The sequence below is a fragment of the Macrobrachium nipponense genome, chromosome 30, assembly GCF_015104395.2.
Source record: "Macrobrachium nipponense isolate FS-2020 chromosome 30, ASM1510439v2, whole genome shotgun sequence".
Lineage (NCBI taxonomy): Eukaryota > Metazoa > Arthropoda > Malacostraca > Decapoda > Palaemonidae > Macrobrachium > Macrobrachium nipponense.
The window spans coordinates 53,757,694-53,785,145 of NC_087218.1; the positions used below are offsets into that span (position 1 = coordinate 53,757,694).

The window sequence follows — 27,452 nt, forward strand, 5'->3', positions numbered from 1 at the left end:
TTATTTTATTTATTTATTTTGTTTTATTTATTTACATATTTATTCATTTTTATTAATTTATTTTTAAATATTTTATTTATTTATTGTTTATTAATTTATGTATTATTATATTTCTTTATTTTTAATTCATTTTCGTTTTTATTTTTTTTTATTTTCATTTATTTATTTCTATTTATTTATTTATTTTTATTTAATTTTTCATTTTTATTTATTTATTTATTATTTTTCTTTATTTATTTTATCTTTATTTTTTAATTTTTATTTACTTATTTATTTACTTTTTATTTCTTATCTTTCTTTATTTATTTTTTTATTTTTATTAATGAAATATATGTTTTAATAATTTATTTATTTTATTTATTTATTTGATCTTTGTTTATTATTTTATTATTTATTTATTCATTTAATTATTTTATTAATTTTTCAATTTATTTATATTTTTTTTTTTTTTTTTATTTATTTATTTACCTCTATATATTTATCTATTTTTTATTCTTTATTCATTTTTATTTTCTATTTATTTTTTTATCTATTATTCATTTACTATTTTTATTATTTATTTTCATTTATTATTTATTTATTCGTTTTATTTATTCATTGATTTTTTATGTATTTATTTATTTTCATTGATTTTCCACAAATTTATTTCTATTTATTTATTTGATTATTCTTTTATCTTTTATATTTTTATTTATTAACTTTTATTTATTTCATCATTTATTTTATTTTTATTATTCATTTATTTTTGTTTATTTATCTATATACCATTTAATTTATTTATATAAGTTAATTTTTTTTTTATATTCAAAAAATTTTTATGCATTTAAGTAATTAATTATATTTATCTAATTATTTTTTCATTTATTATTATTTATTGATTTATTTTTATTTATTTTTTTTTCTTTTTGTTTTTTTATCTATTTTATTTATCATTTTATTTTACTTTTATCTATTTAGTTTATTGTTATTATCTTTTATTTATTTATTTATTTTATGTAATAATAATAATAATAATAATAATAATAATAATAATAATAATAATAATAATAATAATAATAATAATAATAATAATAATAATTAATAATAATATGCTTTATTTCAGCTCGGGGCAATATACATTGTAAATACAAAATACAGACAGTAACATACACAATCTAGATACATGAGACATGATAAAATAGGAAAAGAAAATGAATAATCGGCACTTATCCACAAAATAGCTGAGGTAGCATGAAAGCTAGTAATCATCATACTGGTAATAACAGTAATAATATTGGTGAAAAAAAATGCATTGAGAGTAATAACAGTTAGTGCACATATTATAAAACTTAAATTTCAACTAGAGACCTTAGGTGGTTACAGTAGTCAGGTCCAGAGGGCTAAATACATGAATTAAATGTAAATAAAACTTTAACTTGATAGTAATCACAGTAATAATAATTAGAATATCAGCAATAAATGGTAATAATGACAAAAACTGCAGATGACATCTTGCCAATACAGAGATTAAGTCCTTTATGGACAAAGGCCTCATTTTCCCATCTTTCCCACAATTTAGATTTTCTTCTTGCTTCACTCCTTAGGATACTTTGTATGAGCGAGTTGCTGCTGTTTCTCACTCAGGTTACCAGACTGGACATTGTTCGCCTAACAATGATTTTTAAATTGTCCAGGTGGTTTTCTATGAACATCTGTGTGGCGGAGTGGTAGCGGGGAGTGTTTGTGAGGCGTCTCAGAATGTCATTGTGCACAACAGTGATGCGTCTCATGGTCTCTCGGGTATAGTTCGTCCAGAGGGAACACCCATAGATACTGTAGCAGTACGAGCGGAAGAGCAGCAGTTTCACGTCTCGGTGACAGAAAGCAAACCTCCTTGCAATCATGTTGCCAGCTGCACATAGTTACGACGCCTCTGTTCAATGTCTGCCGTATCTTTTAGTCGTCGGTGATAATGTGACCCAAATAACGGAAATTCGTGCACAAATTCCAGCCGATGGTTTCCGAGGAAAATTTGAGGCTCTGCACAATATGCTTAAGCGATCTCGGGAGCAGCGACATGCACTGGGTCTTGGTTTCGTTGTAGATTATATCAAATTCCTCTGCATATTGGCGGCAAGTGTCGATGAGTCGTTGGAGACCTTGCACTGATAGGGAAATCAGAACCATATCGTTGGCGTAACAGAGTTTGTTTATAGTTGTTTCATTGTCGGTGCATCCGATTGGGAGCGAGTTCAGTTTGACATTCAAGGCATCTGTGTACGTATTAAACAGGTATGGAGAGAGAATGCCCCCTTGCCGAAGCCCGTTTAGGGAGCCGAAGGTGTAAGATAATACGTTACCCCATTTGACACAGAATTGCTGTGTGGAGAACCAGCAATGTAAAATGCCAATTAGATACAGGGGTGTGCCCCTTTTATGCAGCTTCAGGAAGAGCTTCAGGTAGTTTACTCTGTCAAATGCTTTTCTCACAAAACAAAGGAAAACAGGAGAGGCTGATGATAGGTAGTAGTTCAGCAATTCTTTCAGTATGTAGATGCAGGTGTCGGTTGAGTGGTTTGCTTTAAACCCGAACTGGTTGTCAGTGGTGTGTAGAAAGGGGAGAAGTCTCACTAGAAGAACAGACTCAAGTATCTTCGATGCGATCGTTGTGATTGCAATCGGCCGGTAGTTGCCAGGGTCAGCTGCGTCCTTTAGCTTGTTTTTGATTAATGGTATCAAGTGAACTAAGAGTAGGGAGTCTGGAAGAAACCGGTGAATTATGCACGCATTGAATAGGGCAGCTAGCAAAATGTAAATTATCGGATGGCAGAATTTGAAGGCCTCTGCAGGAAGACCATCACAGCCGGGCGATTTATTATTAGGTAGGCTGTTTATGGCATCGCTGATGTTACCTGGCGTAATACGGTCTTCAAAATGAAATTGAATGTTGTCAGTAAGGAGGTTATCTACATCCCTTCGGGAATCTTGATCATTTATGCAATTCAGGATATTGTTGAAGTGATCGCCCCACATTCTTGCAATAGCTTCGTCTCCGACTGCTTTCCCTACTCTCTGTGATAGCTTTTTAGTTTTGGGATTTAAGGACTGGATATCTTTCCAAAGACGAGGATAATCACCAGATCCTAAGTTTCTAAACATTGCATCGGCTTTTAGTTGTTTTTCATTTAACCTGCAGTGCTTAAGAGCAAGTTTGAACTGCGCTCTCGCCTGTCTCATTAATAATGCAGTGTGCCCTTCCCTGGGGCTACGATTTTGCCTCTACAGTAAAAACATTTATTTCAGTTATTTTCCTATATTTTTTATTTCTATATATTTTCATTGATTTATTAATTTGTATTCATTTTATTTATTTATTTATTTATTTTATTTTTATTTTTATTATATATTTATTTATTATTTATTTATTTATTAATTTATTTATTCATCTATTTTATATTTTTATGTTTATTTATAGTTCCCCTTTAATTTTCATTTGTTTTTTATATATTATAATTTTATATAGTTTTATTCATTTATTTGTTTCTATTAATTATTTATTTATTCTTTTTTATTTATTTATTTATTTTATGTGTTAATTTATATATATATATATATATATATATATATATATATATATATATATATATGTTTATTTAAATATTTGTCATTTTTTACCCATTTATTTATTTATTCGTTCATTTATTTTGAATTAGGCATTTACTTATTTTATATAATTGTTTATTTATTCATTTTTAATTTTAATTTATTATTTTTATGTATTTATTTATATATTTTTTATATTTATTTATTTTTATTATTAAATTTTTTTTATCTATTTATTTATCTATTTTTATATATTTTATTGTTATATTTTGATTATCTATTTATTTTATTCATTAATTTATTTTTGTTCTTAATTATTTATTTTTTCTTTATTTATTTCATTAATTTATTCTTTTTATGTATTTATTTATTTTTAATTTTTAATTATTTATAATTTTTATTTATTTTCCTTATATAATTATTTTTTTTTACTTATTTATTCATTGTATTTACTTATATATATATATATATATATATAGATATATATATATATATATATATATATATATATATATATATTTAATAATTTTTCATTTTATATACTATTTAATTTATTCATTCATCATTTATTTTTATTTATTTAATGTTTATTTATTTAATTATCTTTTTATTTATTCGTGTATTTAATTTCTTTTATTTAGTTATCTTTATCTATTATTTTTATTTTTATTTATTTCTTTATTTATTTTATTTCTTTATTATTTATTCATTTGTTTGTTTTTATTTATTTCTATTTATTTTTTCTTTATTTATCTATATATTAATTTATTTTTATTTATTCAATCATTTATTTTTATTTAATATCTATTAGTTTATTTTTATATACTTTTATTTATTTCTATTATGCTAATTTGTATTTTTTAGTTTTAATTTACATTCATATTATTTCATTATTTTCACCTCTATTCTTGAAGTAAACCGTCCTTTAAACATGGTAAATTGAAAGTAATTGCTGCCTCAGCTGCAATAATATTATATAGGTCTATTTTTCATAATTATGATTTTCTCATTGTTGCTTAATTTGCTGATCAACGCACCGAAGGTTGGCATTTCTAAAATAGGTAATTATGAAAGTTAATTTTAATTTTATTCAAAAGATGCCAGAAGCTCTACTTAAACATTCGTTGTAAACCCCGTAGAGTTGTTCAAGGACCAATTTTTATTCCAAGTCTGGATTCTGAACATTTCTTGGCACTAGTTAAACAAGTTAGCAGAGCGCCTATAGAAGTTATTTTCACATACAGGGTCAGGATCAATGTACATAGTTATATATCAATCTTTACAGATATACTATGATATCAAAGTCAATCTCTCTCTCTCTCTGTTGATACTAGATATTTTATTATTTCTATCTTTATAATTATTATCATTATTATTTCGAATTTACATTAATATTATTATTCTTTTAATTGAATTTCTATTTTAATCTTAATGTAATTTTTTTCTCTGTAATTTTAATTTTTATCATCGAAGTTATTACTAATATTTTAACTATAATTTTAATTTTTATTATTTTATATCTATTTTTATTATTTTTATTTTGAACATTTATCATTTTTATTTATTAATTTAGTTATATTTTATTTTTATACATTTTGCTTCATTTTTATTTTTAATATTATTTTATTTTAATTATTATTTTTAATATAATTTTATTTTAGATATTATTATTTTTTTTATTACTTCTATTTTTTTCTTAATATTATTATTTTTTCATTATTATTATTTTTTTTATGTGAAGTATATTTATTTTTATATTTTTTATTTTTTATTTATATAATTATTTTATTTAATTCTATTTTTATTTCTTAGTTGATATTGCTTTTATTTTTTTACTTTTATTTTATTCTTAATAGTTTATATGTTCTTAGTTTTCTGTGTACTATTATCATTTTATTGTTCTAATTATTATTTTTTTATTTCTACACTTATTAGTTATTAGCATTGTTTTTATTTTATTTTATTATATTTACTTAATTTTTTTAAAAATTTTTACACATTTTTTTTTTATTATTTATATCTTACTTATTATTATTCATCATTTTTATTCTGTTTTCATTAAATTTATTTTCATTCTAAATATCTTTCAATATATAGCAGGTAAAAAATCATTTTTAGGCCGTGGGACGTCCTTTCTCCAGAGATACGTATTTTTTTTTTTTTTTTTTTTTTGTAATATTCATATATAATATAATATTTTTTATTGTTGGTGAAAATAATTTTTAGGCCGTGGGGCATCCTTTCTCCAGAGATAGGTATTTTTAGTTTTCTTTTTATTATTATCATTATTATTATTTTATATTGTTTTCATTATTATTATTATTTTATTTTTATTTTTATTATTGTTATAAGTATTCTTTTATTTTTGTTTTTATTATATTCATTTTATTATTCTAAGATTTTTATGTTTTCATTTTTATTTTCATTCTTCATATTTTCCTTATTATTTGTGAAACAAATTGTGTAGGAGAATGTTCAGAGCTGGAACAAGGTACAAAGCCATATCAAGATTCTGATAAGAGCTAAAAATATAGATTTTATAGGCTTTTTAATTGAAAAATATGTATTTTATGCTTTACAAAACTGAAGACAAGACGTTTAAATTTAATATAATCTAGTAATTCTACATATATCATTAAATATTCAGAAGGATTCATATGCAATTTATTCATAGGTTTTTAAATAAAAAATACGTATTCTATACTTTACTAACTGGACAAGACCTTTAAATTGAATATAATCTAGTAATCTGCAGTTTATTCATAGTTCTGACAATGGCTATATATGCTTTAAAATGCTTGAAGTTCAATAGCTGCTTTAGCCAAAACGAAGAATAATCTTTAGTACTAACGAAAATAAGGTTGATTTTACCTAATATCTACCGTATTCAATCGTTCAAATTCGTTATTTACGTAAAATAAAAGGGTTGGTGTTTTGGATAACGTTCTACAATCTACATTTCCTTAAGTTTACATGCAGAATGCTTCATTCTCCAAAAAAAAGTCCATTACTCTTTGTTATATGGTTTCTGATTAATAAATACTCGTAATTGTAGGCTACTCGCTTGTTTAGTGTTTACTTTGAACCGACGACGTCTGAGGTTCGTGAAAGTAAAAAGATGGTTACATTTTTACGTATTTCTTACGAATATAATGGCTTCTTCGAACATTATTCAACCAAAATGGAAACCATTTTCGACTTTTACAACCTTCGTTGTCCCAGATCCATGATCATATACTAGGGTCAGACGCCTGTTGGCAGATAGCTAATTGGTCTGTACCGTGGAATGGGACCACATGTCGGAGGTTACTACCAATGGCCTTTAATTTGTGGATGCAGTAGTAGTGGACTGTGGAGGTCTCCAGGTAATATACCTTAATACTTCGACGGGCAGGTGGCTCGTGACTGACGTCCATCAGGAGTTACTACGGGACGGGTTAAAAGTGTGTATCTTAGGTATACTAGCTAGTACATATTCGGGGGTAGATGTGACAAATTCCATCGTTTACCCTCCTACCTAGCTACCTATTTACCTATATTTCATCTTTAATGGGTAGTACCTAGTAGTAGTAGGCGTTTTGAGTTTCATCTCATAGTAAATTACCACCCTCTGATCTGCCCTAGATACTAGTCAAGAGGTGCTTTCTGTGGGGGGGGGGGGGGGCGTGCCTTTATCCTGCCCTACGAACGTTTCTCCTGCCTAGCTTGTGCCCTAACTCATGCATCCTCTCCACACTGTACAATTTGCAATCGAATCATTTGAGCCATTAGCTTAGGCTAGTTTTATCTGCATGGCAGCATTAAGTAGGCTACCATGGCCTAGGACAGGGACGGGCAAACTTTTGAGTGCAAGGGCCACGTTTAAAAATTCACAGTTGTGCAGTGCCACATATTATATTAAGCTTTTTATTTAATATTTAAAATGGACAAAATAAAAGGCTTTTAAATAAAAAATGCAATTCATTCTCATTAATTACTGTACAAGATTCACATGAAATGCATTTATTTTAAGGCACAGGAAATTGGTACGGCAGCCATATACTGATCGTGATAGATATTGATACTGTTGTGAATTGCGCATGCGCCATATAGGTTAGCATACTAACCTAACCTAGCAGAACGTGCTACCTGACTGGACCGTACCCCCCTTAAAGAAAAACAAACTTAAAGGAAGACTCATATAGGTTAGCATACTAACCTAACCTACATGACTTATGGATATACAATTTCTGGGAGTTTGACTCTTCGTAGACATCTATTACCCATTTCAGCTCATTGAAACCTGAAAACATCTGTTTTTTGGCAAAGACTGATGTATTATTACACGGTTCACATTGCTCAGTCGCCATTTTCTTCCTCTCACTGATATGCTTGAGGTGGTAAACAAGGGTTCACACGTGCAATTTACAGCCGTACCAATATCTATTGCAATCAGGATACGGCTGCCGTACCAATCCAGTTCGTGAAAGTCTATATACTTTTTTGGCGGAAGGTGGCCCATTCGATCGTTTAGTACCCTCCTACCCACATACACGTATATTTCCTCATTAACGCATAGTAGTAGTAGGAGGAGGAGGAGTTTTGAGTTTCATCTTGTAAATTTAGCCCTGCCGGGGTTCAGTTAATGGTGGTTTTCGCATATTGGCAAACCCCTGGAAACAGAACCCCCGCTGATAACTGGGGACTGCCTGTAGCATTATTTTTTAGGGTCGACTAATTGACCCCCAGGGGCCAGTACTAAACACGGCAAAATACATTTGACTGCCCAATCCCTAGTGACTGTTGTATTCACAGGAGCGTTCCTTGCAGTCCGTGCAGAGTTATTGCCTAGAATTACCAGTCTCACCTGCACTTTCTCTTTATTCTTCAGTCAAAGGATTTATATTAATCAAGGACATCTTTTTGTGGCTGTATTGTATGGGAGCTGTATTCTCAGTGTCTAGCCATGGAAATAGCTCTAGACTTTCCTTAGATGGGGTAAAATACCAAATGACCGCCCTCTGCTGTAGTGCGACCACCTTCCCGAAAAATAACTTTAACATGTCCTGTAACCGTGGACAAACATTAGTTAAGAGGCAGCTGGTGTCCATGGAAGCAAAACCTCACGACCTCTACTTTCCTGTCAAAGTCAGTTTTTTCTCCCAAGTCACAAGGTAAGGCCATAATTTCAGATTTTCAGGAAGGTGGTCGCGCTATGGTAGAGGTGGCCACCAGGTGGCCATTGGTATTTTACCCTATGTTATGCTCTGTGAAACTTGTCAAAGTACTGTAGTACGTATGTACTTTACTCTTGAAACTAAAGTAATTAGTCCAGGAAAACCTTATTTCCTTACCTAACCTGTATGTCTGGAGTTCTCAGTGTTATAAAGTTAAAGAATATTGTTATTGAATCATGGCTTGTGCACTTACAGTTGCTTCCTAAAAATAAGAAATGATGCCCTTAATTTGCAAAAAATAAGAGTAAAATACCAAATGGCCACCTGGCGGCCACCTCTACCATAGCGCAATCACCTTCCCGAAAATCAGAAATTTTGGCCTTAATTTGTGATTTGGGAGGAAAAAACTGTCTTCAAGAGGAAAGTAGTAGAGGTCTCGAGGTGTTGCTTTGACAGGTGCTGGTTCTTGACTGATGTCTATCCTGGGTTACAGGACGTGTTAAAGTACTCTTTCAGCAGGGTGGTTGCGCTACAGTAGAGGCCAGGTGGCCATTTGGTAATTTACCTTAGTAGACCTAAGAATGTCCACGCCTTCAAACAGCTCTTAGGTCTGTTACATGATCAGATTGCACACATTTTCCTCTGTTCTCAGGTTAGGTCAGGAAAGTGGATATACTTAGTATTGCTTTGGGGAAATGACAGGTTACTGGTTTCACGATAGATTGCTGAAGATTATTACCTAAAAACATTGGTTTTATGAGATGACTGAGCTTATCTTAACTCTTACAGGAATGGCCAGGCATAGTTGCAAAACTGGGTCTACGTTGTTTGCTAGAGGCTTGTTGTAAACTCCTACTGTCATCTAGTTTCATCAGTATTAGTGACAAGCAGGTAATGTATACAATCACATTTTACAATCACATTTCCTTTTGCCAAGTGAGAATTACTTCCAAGGTATCACTGATGTTTACCTCTTGCGGAAGTTATGTACAGTATATATCTTTTTGTTTGCCATGCCATGTCCAACTTAGACATGGTGTCATTGTATAGGTAACTAGGCTCTGAACCTCCTCAAGCATGATATGAATATTAAAAATGTACAGTAGTACCTCGAGATACGAAATTAATCCGTTCCGAGGCGCCCTTCGTATCATGAGATTTTCGTATCTTGGACCACATTTTACATGTAAAATGGCTAATCTGTTCCAAGCCCTCCAAAATCACCCCAGTAAATTTCATAATAAAGCTAAATTGACCTATAAACAATGAAATACTACAACAATTTGGACCATTCAATACTTAAATTAATAACAAAATGCAAAATAACCTGTAAATAAAGTGTATGTATACAAGAAATACTGTACATAAAATGTGGAAGCTTACCTTTCGAGTAAGGCTATCTCCGAAAGTGGCGACAGAGGAGGAGGACAAACGGCAGATACATACACTTAACTTTAAGAAACACTTAAAAAAATTTCAGAAAAACAAACTAAACTTTACAAAACACATTAACAAAACTGTAACACTTAACTTTACATAACTCTTAAAATAAAATTTATTTTGTCTTTTTTTTATCTTTACATTTCTTCTTACCTTTTTATACTTTACGTAATTTCAATTTCTTCACCACCGAATGGATGCCAGTCTGTTTACGGAATTTTTCGAACCACCCATGAGAAGCCTTGAATTCTGGGGTTGCCGTTGATGTCCCCTTTCCGCCGTCATCTTCGGCTTGGGCAATCAAATCGCCGAAAATAGTGCTTGCCTTCTGGCAGATTGCCGTCTCGGTTATCGTATTGCCATCGATTTCTTTGTCCTCAATCCATACAAGAAGCAGCCTTTCCATTTCATTATGCACATGGCTCCTCTTGTTGGACAAAATAGTCACGCCCTTGGAAGGTGTAGCTGCTTTGATGGCTTCCTTCTGCTTAAGGATGGTGCCTATAGTCGACGGATTTCGGCCGTATTCCTTAGCGATCACACTCAACCGCAAGCCAGCTTCATAATTTTTTATTATCTCCATTTTTGTCTCCATAGAAAGCATTCTCTTCTTTCTGTGAACTTCAGCAACTTTCTTGGGACCCATAACTATACTGTATGTAATTAAGTTATGTAGTACGTATACTAATTAGGTTCTCACACAACATGATAAAGTAGCACAACGAAATCACTAACGAATTTACGTTACTAAACGAAATCGTTGGACCGAACGAATGCCGCATGCGTATGATAAAGATGTTGGTACGAAGAGGCCGAGATAGGTACGCCACCACGTATGTATAAGATGCATGATGGGAGGGATGCTGTCCAATAGGAGAGAAGGATCTCATGGCGGTGACTAGCATCAGGAACCAATGGGAGAGCAGGAGGATGGTGGTGAGTCTACTAGTACTAAGATGGCAGCGCGCGGCGCGAGTTTCAAAATTGTTATCCAGGCGAATCTTGGACTTTCAGAAACCTTTCGTATCTTGAAAACTTTTTGTATGTAGAGCCGCTAAATTTTTCGCATTGGCTTTCGTATCTCGAGGTACCATTGTATATGAAATAAATTAATGTTTTTATGATATATGTAACTTACCAAGTAATTACAATATATAAGCTGTGGTATTACTTGGTATTCATAAAATCTAATTTTATTATAAAAATATATTCTGATTTACTAATACTGCTGTAAATGTTCCAGATTTTACCAAGTGTAGTTATTTTTCCCTATTGAGTAGATCTTGTATCGGTCTTCTACTGCTGTAATTGTCACTGTTACTGATGCCTCAAAGTTAGAGACTTTGTAAAGCCTCAAAGTGCCAAGCTTTTTGATGCTATTCACAGTCACAATAACTTCAGTTGCCTCTGCTTTGTGCTAGTCTGCGGCGGGTGTTGGTGGTCAGCACCACTCCTTGGACAATTCCAATCCACTCTGGTGGGAATATCCACCAGCAAGAGCCTCACTTTTTTATGTACGTACTTTTGCATTTTGTTTTTATTGTTCTGTATGCCACGGATATGAGAATGAGTTTGTTCCGATATGTAATACAAACCATCGGTCCTTTAACAATAGGAATGTACAGTGGACCCCCCGTATTCGCGTTCTCCAGATTCACGGACTCACACATTCACGGATTTCTCTCGGGAACGTTTCCCTGCATTATTCGTGGAAAATTTGCGCATTCGCGGTATTTTTCTATGATAAATATCCACAAATTCCTGGTTTTTTTTTATGAATTTCATCATAAAATGCACTTTTTGTGATAAAACTATAAAAAAAACCATGTAGGGAAATTTTTAGTGGGTTTTTCTTGAGTTTTAACTAACAAAATAGGCTGTTTTTAGCATTTTTATAGGGGTTCCTAACATTCGCGGGTTCTAACTATTCAAGGGGGTTCTGGTACGCATCCCCCGCGAATACGGGGGGACCACTGTAATCAGCGGCAGCTAGAACCGGTTGTAAGCTTTGAACGAGGAGGTTCAATAGTTAACTGCTTGTCTGGTAGTCGGGTGTCCTGGCCGACTGGGAGGTGAAGCTTCACTTTGCTTTCAGCCGATATTGGTGTCAGACGTGTTGTTCGCCACTCTGCCCTCTGTGTCGTATGCTGAGGATTTACTACATTATCGTGAAGCATATTTTCTTTATTTTTCCTTGTTCTGAGCGCTTGAGTGGAAATACGTGATTACTTGGGATATTTTTTTTTTATTGCTCGTGGTTATGATTGACTGTGGATTCCCGCGAGCCGGAGAGACCCCCACCCCGCCATCTGCAGATTGTGCCCTGGCGTGGAGGGCCGTAAGTGTGGGGCCTTCAGATCCTTATCAGAGGTTGATCCTCTTGAATTGTGTACTCATGTCGAGGGCGTGAGTGCTCTCGCACCGAGTCTTGTGATATTTGTATTCATTGGTCGGGGGAGCAGTGGGAGCATTAGGAGGGGAGGAAGAAGGTGCATAAACCTTCCAAGGCGTCATCGGAGGGCTCTCCAGTTACTCCTTTGGTCACGGACACGGCTTCCTCTTTCCTCCCTCCATTGCAGCTCCCACGTATGGCTCCATCCCCTTCGGGGGGTGTGTCTCGTTCCTTTTCCTCCTCAATCAGTCGAGCATGGAGGAGGGAGCGAGACCCCCCCCCCCGACGTTCAATTGTACTCAGGGTCTTCCGTTCGCTCTAGGTGGGACCCCCCCCCCCCCCCCCCCCCGGCCGAGGGGGAACCCCTCCTACTAACCCAACTGTTCCTTCCTCAGGTAAGCCTGCCGTGGGGGACGATCTTGGCCATGTCTGGTATGCGCTGGGGCTCCAGGGGACACCGAGCATTCAGGGGCTGCTCTACCACCTTGCGCAGGGTTCCAGGCCGGTAACCCATGGTCTGGAGACTCTGACAACTACGACGGTGTCGACGCTAGGGTATGCTGCGCCCCCTCATTTGGTCTATACACAGCACGTGACCATGGTGACCCCGACAGCCTGGTTTTGCCACTCTCGCCCCAGCCCCTGATTTTCGGTGTCCCAAAAGCTCGCCGCTTGATCTGCCTCCAGTACCCAGGATGTCGCTGGCCCCAGCACTGCCTCCTGTGCCTGTGCTTGCTGTTCCTGTGCCAGTCCCTGCCATCGTCGTTCCTGCCCGTGGTGTTGCTGCCCCCACCGCAGGTCCCTCTGGACAGGTGCAGCCGTGCCCTGTTGCTTCGGCAACTGCCCCAGCTCCGTCCTGGATGGAAGCTGATGAAGAAGAGGAAGGTGTCGTCGTTGTCGTCGTCTGCATCCGCCTCTTCCCCTTCGACTTCCAAGGCCCCACAGCTGAGGAAGAAGAAGGCAGCCTCCTCACCCCCTAAGAAGTCTCGCTCAGAGATCTTTAAGGGTCTGTCCCACTCCGGTGGGACAGTTGGGGCTTTCGCTGGTCCTCCCGTTCCTTCAGGAATGGGGCCCGTCTCTCCTTTCCTCAAGGAAGAAGACTGGAACCAGAGGAGTACCGGCTAACACCGGTACCTCCTCGCTTGGTGCCAGGATCCGTCTCGGCCTCTCGTTTGCAAGAGGTACTGAGTGTACAGTCGCCCACGGGTGACCGAGCAGCCAGGGTCCAGGCAGCCAAGCCAGCTCGCTGCCAGGACCCAGGAACGGAGTGGAAGACTGGTGGGGGTCGCTCAGGTGACTCCTGCCAGGCCAGCAATCACTCTCGTGGTGATCTGCCGGTCCCCAGGGTTGACGCGACGGTCCCCAGGGTTGATGCGATGGTCCCACCGGACCATTCGCGGGTTGAGCCCCTCGGTCGCCAGGACCAGCCTCAGCTGGTCCAGGCACTGTGGCGCGCCGTGAGGACGGGCCTCGCTTCCACCGCGACAGTGGACTGTACCGGTCCCCTGACCGCCGCTCCCACCAGGACCTGGCGGATAGGGGGACCGGCAGCAGCTCTCTTGACGCTCAGGATCATCGCTGTGGTGCTCGGTCCAGCGGTTCCTCCCAGGGGAGCTGTGCGACTAGGCCTGCAGCTCGATCATCACCATGGGTTGGCGATCACCTGCAGCCCTCCCAGCACGCCAGTTCTGCCGGTGGGCAGGGAGGGAGAGTCAGGTCTTCCTCTCTGATCCCTTCAACTTCCTCGGGCTACACTGGGAAGAGCAAGGCGATCAGGAGCAATCACGAGGAGTACGCTTCTCGTGGTCCCTCCACGAGGGCCTATGAACCTGGCACGGTCCTAGGACCGACCAGATCATATGCTTAAGTGGCTGGACCATGAGGGGTCTGTTGTGGATCCTCCTGTGGAAGGAGGGTCTCGGGAGGCTTTCTCCTTGGATGGACCTGATGGTCCATCTCCTCAGGACGCAGTCACTCCCGAGATACAGAGGTCTTTCACAGAGGTAATTGCACTGATTCGTCAGCACAATGACCTCGGGTAAGGGTCAGCGCTCCAGCCTTCCGTGCCTACGTCTGAGCTGGAGTCGTTCTGGGGTCCTAAGAAGGAACCCGGGACGACGGTGGGTCTGCCTCGATCAGCCTTGGCCAACAGTGTGCTGAGCCAAGTCGACTCTCTCGTCTCTGGACAGGAAGGTTTGGTTTTGTCCGGCAGGTCGTACAGCTCCTTCCCCCCCTCTACCACGACAGAGACGCTTCTAAATGCCTTGGGAGGACCCTCTGTCGCTGAAACAGGTTAACCCGGTGCTGGCTAGGCCAACTCCGGGTGTGTCTCTTCAACACCTCTGGTTCTCCCAGCAAGAAGCATGGCAGCATTCCAAGCAGTCTCCTGGTTAGACCTGTGGTCCCTCACAGTGTCTAAGGTCACGGCCTCCTCGGGAAACATCACTCCCGAAGGAGACCCGGCTTTCGGGAGACTGTGCCAGTCTGGAGGTAGGGCGATTTCCTACCTGGCCCACCAGACAGCCAACCTGGTTCTGAGGCGTAGGGATGCAGTCCTCACTTGAGTGACCAGGTAGGCAGGACGTGAGGCGGCTTTGGGTCTACGCAATGGACCGGTGCGGAGTTCCCCTGCTCTCTTCCCCAGAGAGATGGTGGACGCTGCGGTGGAACAACAGCGCACTGATGACAGTGACCGATTAGTACTCCAGCCAGTCTCGAAGGCAGCTGGGCAGCCTCGAGCCACTGCGGCTATGTCCAAGAGCTTGGCTAGCGCGTCCTCTGCGGCTAAGATGACGGCCTCGTCCTACGGAGCCGAGACCTGGATAGTGGACATCCTTTGGGAGGGATATCGACTACCTTTCGAGTCGCAGCCACCCCTCACCTCCAACCCAATCCGTCTTCAGACGTACGTTCCCGGTTCTGCCAAGGACGTGGCGCTTCGGCAGGAAGTGGAAGCCATGCTGAGCAAACGAGCTGTGGAGATCGTGTGGGATCAGTCGCTGGGCTTCTGCAGTCAACTTTTCCTGGTGGAGAAGTCCTCAGGGGGCTGGCGCCCAGTGATAGATTTCTCTCCCTTGAACAGATTCGTTCGCCAGACTCGGTTCACAATGGAAACAACACGTTCAGTGCTCGAGTCCATCAGGGAGAACGACTTCATGCTTTCTGTGGACTTGAAGTACGTGTATTTCCAGATACCCATCCATCAGTCCTCCAGGAAGTACCTCCGTTTCATCCTCGACGAGACGGTGTACCAATTCAGGGCACTTTGTTTCGGTCTCTCAACCACCCCATAGGTGTTCACTCTGGTGTCCGCTTGTGGGCCCATTCGGTAAGGATACGTCTTCTGAGGTATCTCGACGATCGGTTAGTCCTGGCGAGCTCCCGCTCGCAGTTGCTACAGGACAGGGATCGACTCCTCGAGTTCTGCCGCGATCTTGGGATCGTGGTGAATTTCGAGAAGTCAGATCTTGAGCCCAAGCAGAGGATGAAGTACCTGGGCATGCTGATCGATATGGTAGCAGGGCGAGTCTTCCCCGCAGACTCGTGGATCAGCAGGTTCAGGGAGGCAGCCGGACGGTTCCTGTCCCTACAGGAGCAGCCAGCTCAGCAGTGGCAGGTCGTGATTGGTCACCTGTCGTCTCTCGAGAAGCTAGTCCCTCACGGGCATTTTCACCTGCGGTCTCTTCAGTGGAGGCTAAAGGAGAGTTAGTCACAGGCAAGAGACCCGCCGTACTTTTCCGTGTCTCTCACGGAGGAGGTGAGGCAGGACCTAGCCTGGTGGCTGGACGACGGGAACCTCGTAAGAGGAGTGCCTCTTTGCACTCTCCCCTTGGAGATGTTGCTGTTTTCAGATGCGTTGACCGAGGGATGGGGCGCACACCTGGAGAAGTTGCTTGCTGCAGGTGTGTGGGATCATCACGAGAAGCACCGTCACATCAACGTCCTGGAGCTCTCCAAGAGTTCCAGGACTGTCTGATGGGACACTCAGTGGTGTTGATGAGCGACAACACCACAGTAGTGGCATATGTCAACAAACAGGGGGGCCTAGTGTCCCTCCCGTTGCACCAATTGATGTTGCAGGTGCACGAGTGGACCATGGCTTGCTCTGTAGAGCTGTCAGCTCACTACATTCCAGGCAAGAGGAACGTAGTGGCAGACAAGTTCAGCCGTCTGAATCAGGTGATAGGAACCGAATGTTCCCTTCACCCAGACGTGGCGGAAAGGCTCTTCAACATGTGGGGGCGTCCAGTCGTGGATCTGTTCGCCACTCGGCACAACAGAAAACTTGAGGTTTTCTACTCAGTTGTGCCAGACCCATGGGCAGCTGCAGAGGACGTTCTTCAACAACTGTGGGACAACCTCTTCGTTTATGCCTTTCCCCCGTTCTGTCTGATTCGCAAGGTGATCAGCAGGGTGCTGGTCACCTCCAATCTTCGGATGATTCTGGTGGCACCCAAATGGCCCCAGGTTGTTTGGTATCTGGACCTGTTGGCTCTGCTTGCCGAAGCACCAAGAGAGATTCCCCCCTGGCACAACCTCCTGTGCCAGCCACACGTAGAACGGTACCACCGATCGGTTCGATCCCTGTCTCTTCATGGCTGGCTGTTATCCACAATCTCTTGGGAGCGAGAGGCTTTTCTCGTCGAGCAGCAACAGAGATGGCTGGGTACCTCAGACAGTTCTCTGCAGCTGTGTACCAGGGGAAATGGTCCGTCTTCTGTTAATGATAACAATAATAATTATAATAACAGTCTTTTATTTCGAATGAATTCCGTTATAAATATGTATAAAAGCAATATTGAAATCTGAGATACGTTTTGTAAATCGCAAATAAACTGTGCGTGATTTCATACGTAACTGGTGACACCTAAATATCACTCTCTCTCTGTGTCCCTGACACACACACACACACACACACACACACACACACACACACACACACACACACACACATCGTCTCGTCAGTGTCATTGTATGAGTGGTGGGAACAAGACGTACCAAAACCCCAGCTCTGAGGACTTTCTCATCCGAGTAAGTGTTTTATCATATATTCATTTATTTTAGTTGTCATGTTTTTTATGATATTATTTATCTCTCTCTCTCTCTCTCTCTCTCTCTCTCTCCTCTCGTCTCTCTCTCCTCTCTCTCTCTCTCTCTCTCTCTCTCTCAAAATAAATAAATGAGGAAGAATCAGAAAGGGCAGATGTGATAAGCAGTTCTTCAGGGTTCTGTTCTTGGCCTCTCTTGTATTTAATTTACATTAATAACATTGATGCAGGCTTAACTAGCAGGATACCCAAATTTGCATATGACACCAAGCTAGGTGTAAATGCAGCAGACCCAGAGACAGTGGAAATTTTAAGAAATGATCTAAGGAAAATAGGAGTGGTCAAAAAGATGGCAAATCCCTTTTAACCTGGATAAATGTAAAGTGTTACAAATAGGAACAAACAACCCTCATGCTGCTTGGAAATGAAAAATAGTGTAGAACACGAAGAGGACCTTTGAAACATTATGACCAAGGACTTAAATCCACAAAACAGTGCATAAAAGCTGAAAAGAAAAGACAGAAACTAGTAGAATACATAAAGAGGCAGTTCAAATACAGAAACAGAGAAACAGTGCTTCAGCTCTACACATTAGTTAGACCCCATCTTGAATATACAGTACAGTTTTGGTCACCAACACTAAGAATGGACATAAAAAGACTAGAAGCGTACAAGTAAGAGCCACAAAGTTAATTCCACCCACCTAACTAGATAGGTTGAACATGTATGACTTAGAAACACGACTATTACGAGAACAACTAATGGAGACATTCATAATACTGAAAGGCTTAAGAAAAGTAGACAGTAACCTCTTCACATTAAAAGAAAACCAGACAAGAAATAATATGTGGGAACTAGAACTGAAGGGACACTACACACTCATTGCGGGAACTTCTTCACAAACAAGTTATGTGACATGGAATAAACTGCCACCAGAACTTGTGAACAGCAACATTGTAGAAGAATTTAAAATCATTCCTCTCTCTCTCTCTCTCTCTCTCTCTCTCTCTCTCTCTCTCTCTCTCTCTCTCTCTCTCTCTCTCTCTCTCACAAACAGTTAGCTTCATGACCACACTATAGTTGTGCAGTTTTAAAGGGAGTTTGCTATAGGTTAATGTTATAATTACCGAATTATTCCAAAAAGATTATTAAAGGAACCCTCTGAAATACTATACATTCTTGGCGAGAAGTTCTCTGCTGCCTCATTGGTTGCTGATGACATCATCAACACAGGCTGTGTTTGATGTTGACGACGAATCCAACCTATTGTTGTCAGGTGCCACAAGTCAAAAAGATTCCAGTATGGTTTTCAAAAGTGATTTTACTTTATTTCCTTCCATTTTCATTATTCAGTTCATTCAACAACCAAAACTGAGTGTAATTAGAACCATCTAGAGTTCGATTATTCTTTAATATAAGTTTAAAACGGATATATCAATCACAAAAGTTACCAAGTGCTCTATTTTTTAATTCCTATGCAGAAGGTAGGAGTACTATAACGTATAACATTACTATTTCCATAAATACATTAATTAGATTGATTTTCTGTTATATGTTCGACAGTTTCAAATAAAATTACAAAATTACCCATTGGTAATAAATAATTAACAGAACTAAAATTAATAAATATACATTTCTAAACATATTTTTCATCAATATATAACCCTTTAAATGCATAGTTTTTTATCAGAGAAGCGAAAAAAAATCGTGGTTGCCATGGAAACCACTGTGCTAATTCATTCATAAAAATCTACACAAACACACTACACAGCTGCCAAACTCTCTTGTAAAAAGAACCTTATATTCTTGTATCTAATGTATTTAAAATTACGTTTTTTATATAATTCTAACAGCTTTTATTCTTAATTACGTAGATATCTTAAAGTATGATCAATAGTAATTACTTAAAAGACAACAGGGAAGGGAAGAACTTTATAGATATCTTCTACTTTTGTATGGATATACTGCAGACAGCATTGACTGAATGGAAAACCATAGACGAATCTAAGCACTTTAGAGAATTTAAACCCCATTATAAATTTGAATCATAGATTTTAAAAGGTGTTTATATTACGAAAATAATTTTTTTTGCTCTTTTGTCAATTATACTGCCCTCAAAAAAGCATATAAATGAAGTTATTTGCATGTTTTACTCCCAAATTTTTGTTACACAACCACAGCCAATCGGAGGTGGGGCTGGTGACGTAGTTGACAGCCAATCAGATACGAGAACTTTCCCACCAGAATGTCACTTAGTCAGAGGAACCCTCCGTTTTATGCGCAACTGTTGGGTAGCTGACCCTAATTGCTCAAATATGAGCCAGATTGGTTTGTCTTCCGTTTTCTTTGATCTCTTTAGGGGGAGACCAGAGACGATGTCAATATTCTTTTTATACGTATTTAAAAGGGAATTTTTGAAATAAGAGACTGTTATCAAAATTATTATTATTATTAATTACCGATACAGTAGTATTTAAAGGCCAAATTAAGTAGAAAATTACGATTAAAGTAGGAGTATTTTAAATAATGGCCTTTTTAACAGTAAAAAATCGTGTGAAAAGAGTTTGATTTAACGTCAATTTAGGGTAAAAACCAACGATGATAGAAGTTTCACTTTATTTCTCACGAATACTAATAGTTAAAAGGCTACACGTCAAATAGCAGCGTAAATTAACATCGAATAAAAATTTACTCTATTATTTATTTGTTAACGTCTTCGTCCGGAATCGAATTCTGAATGAAATGTGACATCACTGGCTGGAGTGGGCTCAGGAATTTAAAAGCAAAAACTATTATTTATTACGATAAAACTTATATATTAAAAGTTTGTTTTATAATAATAAATGAAAATTAGTTTTATTTTTGAATAATTCAATCATTCATGAAATTACTGGTTAAACGCTGAATTTATCACTAGAATATGTTCATGAGATCGCTACTCACGGTGTATGGCGACAATTCTAAAAAAAAAAAAAAAAAAAAAAACTGGCAACATTCGCTCAAACTTTTCGTCATTTACGTTCGATAAATGAGTAAATTCGACGATTTACACGACAGTTATTTGCATGAATGTCCATAAACAATCATAGATGTATGTCAATACGAAGAAACTGGGTTTTGATACGTATCCAATCTATATAAAAAAAATCATCTTTCTAACCACCTTTTTTTTTTATAACAGCAATTCGTCAAAAAAATAAAAAAAACTATTAAATGTGCAGTTAAGTAAATTTAAGAAAAACATGAATGAATGGAATTTGAACTCGAATATTTTTAATTGAAGTTAAATCACGAGAATTTTACCATTTATATGCACCTAAATTAGCCTTCGACTGTCGTAACTATGCAAGAAGTAATTACAGTTGTAATGACGGTCATTGATGAGTAGAGCTGCCCTTAAACTTTCTGGAATTCTGGAATTGCTGTTACACGATTTATAAAAATCATGGACTGATGAAAAATACTTATGCCACGAAATAGCAGAGAACTGATAGAGTATTTCGTACTTTCCAGCACACATTCATTACTGGGGCAAATCAGGGGCGTCATTTCAGATTTATATTTTTTTTTGTGGGGGGTTGCGGGGGTTGGGGGAGCAGGCAAAGACGAGCCTAATAAGCTGGTTATTGTATTTGTATTTTTAGCCAATATATGTGATTTTTAAAGCCAGATGAGAAAGGCATTTCATAAAAATCTATACATGCTCACACTACTGTTTGTTTATCTCATCCTCATTTCTGAGACATTTAAGGATCAAGAAAAGTAATATTTCTGAGAAATTTCATAGATTTATGATTGCACGCTTAAAAAGAAAACATTACTTCTTGGGGCTTGGGAGGTGAGGAGCGGGTTAAGTTGAGGCTTTGGGAGGGGGGAATTGTCTTCTAGTATTTTCACGTCAGTATCGTAGCTCCTGCAGAATAGGAGAGTCTTTAGTTTTTTTTTTTTTATTGCTTCCTTCTTGCATGATCTTCACTTCAGGCAGTGTTTTGTTGTACTATAGTCTTGGTGCACAATGTTCAAACGATTTCTCACCTGACTTCCAATTTGTTCTAGTTCAAATAGCCTATTATATGCTTCGCTTTCATGTCCAATTACAATATTCATTTCAGGTCTAAAGGCGCGTAAACGGTTTGTCTGGTATGCTTGTTCACCATAGTTTAGCGCTTGAAAACACTGTACAGAGTATTTCATAAAATATTCTTTCTTTTATACTGCGAGCCAATGTAGCTCAGTTAGTGCTGGGGTTATTCTGTCACGGGAACACTTATAGTCCTTTTATTGACCTGAGAGCTCTATTTTGAACCTCTTGCAATTTTCTTGGTGTAGTTGGGGAGACCTTAGTATATAACGTCGCAGTAGTCAAGCCTCGAAAGTATTTGGTTGAAAATTGCTGTTTTCAGAGAATTTTCGTTTAGGTATTTTTCTAATAAATTCAATGTTTCTAATGTGATAATTACAGGATTTTACAATATGCAATATGTGGTTCTTCACTGACAATTTATTACCAATAAACACTCCCAACTTCCTCACTGCTGCTACAATATTTATTGTTGACGAACCAGTAGTTATTCCTTTGAAGTGTTCATATTTACTAGTATTTTCGAGAGGAAAATAGAACTGAATATCATCAGCATACAGTTTATACTTAATTTTGTGCTTATTTAGATTTCTAGATAGTTCAGTTGTATAAACACTAAATAGCCGTGGCCCCAGAACGCTGCCTTGGGGCAATCAATCCTTTTCTTGGGTCTTGCCTTTCTGATTTCACATTTATAATATAACCACTGTAACCTTTTTGCTTTCTAAGTAGCTTTTGTACCATTTGTTTACATCATTTATGAGCATATATATATATATATATATATATATATATAATATATATATATATATATATCTGTATGTATGTACGTATGTGTATAACTGAATCACGAAAGTTAGGAACGTGATAAATTCATAAATAAAGATACATATATGCCACGAAGGAAAAATAAACGAGGGAGTAACTGCGAGACCTTTCGACGTTTCCACGTCCTTTACTAAGCAGAACTGACATACATGCGGGAAGAGACAAAACAAGAAAATTCGTATAACTGACAGATAGGGATTATAAAGAGATTAGTACCTTGAATCCTGGAAGAAGAGTAACCTTCCCAAACAAGTATAAACAATGGGTGCGATTAAAAGTTTAAGATAACCATCTCAGATACAAGGACAAGACAATTAAAGAATTATAGGTGACAGCTGTTCAGAATTTTGGTAAACAAAACCATATTCAACATATTCACAATACAGGTTAGACATACATTACAACGAAGATAACTCTAAGGCAGCTAATTTTTATTTAAGTCAGTAATTATATCTTTGAGGTCATTCTTAAACATGTTACAAATACAAGGGTCTAAATGAAAAAGGCCACGACTAACATTGAAATTACAATGAAAAGTAAGTTGTATTAAAGCAGATTCTAAAAGATTTCTTGATAAGACATCTCTTGACCTTGCAATTACTGCTGAACTACCAACCCAATTTATTCGGTGGTTGTTTTCCCTTAAATGAATGAATATTGCATTAGATGTTTGCCCAGTTTTTACTTCTAGGCCCTTGCTAGACTGTCCGAGATAAAATGAGGTACAATCCATACATGGAATTTTATATATTTTGTTGTTGCTTTCTCTGGGGCTATTTTTTATTAACATTCCTTTTAGTGTGTTATTATAGGAAACAAGGTTGACATTAAAAGCTTTTAGCAATGATTTAATGGTTTCAAATCCGTTAAAATAAGGCAAACTGAGAATGTTCTTAAAATTTTCTTTCTGCGTGTTACTTACACTATAAAACTTTTTGTGGGCTTTATAACAAATATCTAATATATGTGAAGGATAGCATAAATCTTTCCCTATTTTTCTTATGTATTCAATTTCTTGATCCAAATATTGGGGACTGACAATGCGCAATGCTCGTAAAAACATAGAAGAAAAAACTGATATTTTTATGTTAAGATGGTGGCCTGAGAAGAAATGAACATAAGTTAAGTTGTTGGTCGGTTTCCTATAAATACTGAATTTACATTGAAATGGTTCTCTATGTATCAAAACATCTAAGAAAGAGAGGCAATTGTCTTTTTCTAATTCTAGAGTAAACTTAATCGATGGTACCTGGTTATTTAATTTAGAGGGTAAATCATTTACATCAATACCGACAGGCAGAACAGCTAAAACATCATCAACATAACGATACCACTTTACAGGAATATAAATGATATTAGGTAAGTAGCGTTTTTCAAAGAATTCCATGTACAAGTTTGAGAGTAGTGGTGATAAAGGATCCCCCATTGCCATGCCAAATATTTGTTGATAAAATTCACCATTGAATATAAACTTACGATCACAAATGCACAAACTCGTGAGTGAAATAATGTGACTTATAGGTAGAGGTAATTCTAATTCATGCTGAGTTAGTTCATTACTAAGATAGTCTAAAATAGAGTCATAGGGACTTTAGTAAAAAGAGAACATACATCAAAACTAACGAATCTATCAGTAGGGCAAAGAGCAATTTTGTTTAATTTATCAACTAAATCTAGAGAATTATATATATGAGAATCGGAAATGGTTCCAAGTAACAGGGACAAGATCTTTGTGATATATTTCGAAAGTTTATATGAAATTGAACCAATAGTACTGGTAATAGGCCGCATAGGGTTATTTTCTTTGTGCGTTTTTGACTAATCCGTACAAGTAAGGTAGCGAAGAAGATTTGACTGACAATTTGCCTAGCAGTTCTGTTTTATCTTTAAGGATATTTTCCACTGTGCTATTGAAGTTTTTTACGACTTGATCAAGGGGATTTTTTGTTAGTTTTTTATAAGTCACATCATCATCCAGTAGGGCTTGCATACGTGACATGTAGTCAGCTTTATCTAAAATAACTATACTATTTGATTTATCAGCTTTTGTAATGTGGATAGTATTGTCCTTTATAAGATCGGTCAAACTTTTCTTATAGCGAGCAGGGAAGTTACTTTCATGTTAAGGTTGGCAGCTCCGTAAACAATACCTTTAATCATGTCAACATGATTTTGAGGAAGATCACAATATTTTTCAAATTTACTTACGGATGACGCGATCAAAGTTGTCAATTTAATATGAAACTTCATCATGTACTATGAAACCTTTTCAAGTTTCTTTTTCTACTCAGGTAAAGGTTTTAGCAGTCAAATTTAATTTCTTGGTTAAATTTCTCAATTTTTTTTGCAGAGGTAACCCACATCAATTCAATTCCTGGATTCTTATTGGAACTTAACCTCAGGCCACAGAAATCCAGAGTTGCCACTGATTATCTCATATTCCAATGTAAAACATGTTGCCTTCATATTCTGTAATATCTGGAGAACCGACGTTTCTCTATATTTCTAAGCATATGGAAGTGTGTTTTTTATGGAGACACTGAAACCTTTCCCCTTGTTTATATTCTTAATTTATTGCTCTCTTTCTCTTATTCTCTGCCGTTTTGCCCAATATTGTTTGACACCTGTTTCCTTCTTACGTCATACTTTCTCACTCTGACCTAAAGTCTCGTTCCCCGGACCTTCATGCCCCCAAGTCACTGTTTTGGGGAATATGTCTGCTAAGGACAAATACTCGACCCTCAAAATAAATGTGAATTACAAATACCAGTGGCTTTTCATTGAGTTAAATTCCTTATGTTGTTGATATTTTTATTTGTTAGCTTATAGATGTCCAAACAGCAGATTCCCTTTTTGTTCAAGTCTGCAGTGTCAGTCTTTATAGCAAATTACCATTCAGTATCTTGCTTTTACGGTACTAATAATTATGTTTTTTGGCCATTATTTTTAACTTACAAAAAATTGAAAACCTGAGAATTCCACTTAATGGAATGTATATAAACAAGCTGAAATATATCAGTAAATGGCTAGTGTTAGTTGCTAAGTGGCTTAAATTTTTTGTAATGCTCTGTTATTCATTAAACTATGTCAATTAAAATTTCAATGACTGACAAATTATGGATTTTGCTGTTATACTTCACTTGTCATGTCATGCGATACGTGTAGTATAACACAACAAAAAAAGTAAAATATGGGCTGAAGTTCCTTTGACGCATACACATTTTCTGTACAGACTATAATGCTGTGTGAGGTGCGGCCCATGAAATTTTCAACCACGGCACAGTTGAGGCCTGTTCTAAACCATTGCTAGATGCATGATCATGACTAACGTTAACACAAATTAAAATTATTGAGGTTAGAGGGCTGCAATTTGGTTTGTTTGATGATTGGGAGGTGGGTGACCAACATAGCAATTTGAAGCTCTCTAGCCATACCTAGTAGCTTTTAAGATCTGTGGGTGGAGAGAAAAAAGTGCAGACGGACAGGCAAATCCAGCACAATAGTTTTCTTTTCAGAAAACTAAATAGTAAAGAATCGGCTCTGTGAACAAAGCTGGTGACCATTGGAGATTCTCTGAAATGCCGAGATGGATTTTGGACTGATGTCAACCATGGAAGACAGCAAGTTATGTTGAGTTCTTTAAATGGTGTTATTTACTGGTTTATCTTAGATGACGGTTAATGACACGATGGGGCCATTAACCCAAGTGTGGTAAATTAAGAAAAGCAAGGAAGGTCGACATAATTTATTCATCATGAATCATGTTTTAAGCAAATTTTACATGAAAACATTGGAATAACCAGCCATATTATGGCAATGTTGTGGGGAATCAGTCAGTTTGAAAAAATCACGTAAAAAAAGAAATGTGTACAAAAAAGCACAACCATAGATATGCGTACAACATTGTCTAAAAAAGCAAATGTCATACTTATTAAACGTTGTTACATGTGTATATGCTTAAGTCACAGTGGAAAAGTAAATCCAAATATTCTTACTATGTATTGCCATAGTGAAAGTTGTATATCAATATATATTATAATATAACTATGGCCTTTTAAGTCATGGCGACCAAGTTAGACTGTTTCCAGTGTCTTTCGTAACATGAGTTACATGACAATGACAGAATGTCACGCACGGTGGTGGCGCCTGCTGCTGCGCTACGTGGCCGAGCCTCGAGCCTGACAGCTGTTGAAATCACCGGCTGTTGAAGTCGCCACGCCTTGCCAAACTTCTTTCATTTCACGCGTTTTCATTTTGTCAGTGAACTATATTCTACTGCTATTTGATATTTATTATAAAAGGAGACATCCAGTGAACGATGGAAAATTTTATTTTGCCTTCAACTTCGATTTATGGGAAAATAAGTGGTCGAATTGGAGCTTCAACCTATGGTAGACATACCACTATACATACTCTCTTTTTTTCCATCTGCCCATCCGTCCGCCTGTGGTGTTTGCGTATGGTAACACTGCGTCCTGGGCTTTAAATAGTTACATTCAGCTTACATTGAACAATTATAATAATATCCTATTTCGAATATTAACGGTGTAAATTATTAAAACACTTTTTAGTTACAAATGTACACCCAGATTTCCTTTTATTTACCTAAAACTTACACAGAGTGTAACTATCGAAAGCCCGGGAGGCAATGTTACCATACGTAAACACCATTGTTTGCAGTTGACCGGTGACTGACAAATAGGCATTAATTTTCATGTAAGCAGGGTATATTGCTTTGTTAGTGTGCCTTTTTTTCATATTAAATGGTATGCTTGCCAAGCTGCCATCCTGGGATGATATCGAGCAATGTTGTAGGGGAGCTTTTAGTAAAGAGTAGTTTCCTTCACCCGCAGGGGTCTCGACCCTCGGTTTGGGTGGAGCACCCCGGCTAAGTAACAGAGCCTGTGCTAGGTAAGGTTAGGTTA

At 37.2% G+C, this 27,452-nt stretch overlaps 1 long non-coding RNA gene across 1 annotated transcript; it reads left to right on the forward strand.

The window, feature by feature from the left end:
- The first annotated feature begins 6,834 nt into the window (after positions 1-6,834).
- Positions 6,835-25,293, forward strand: LOC135202072 (uncharacterized). The gene is made up of 3 exons (XR_010311674.1): positions 6,835-7,025; positions 9,528-9,629; positions 24,878-25,293. It is a non-coding gene; the product is annotated as an uncharacterized LOC135202072 (long non-coding RNA).
- Positions 25,294-27,452: the final 2,159 nt, after the last annotated feature.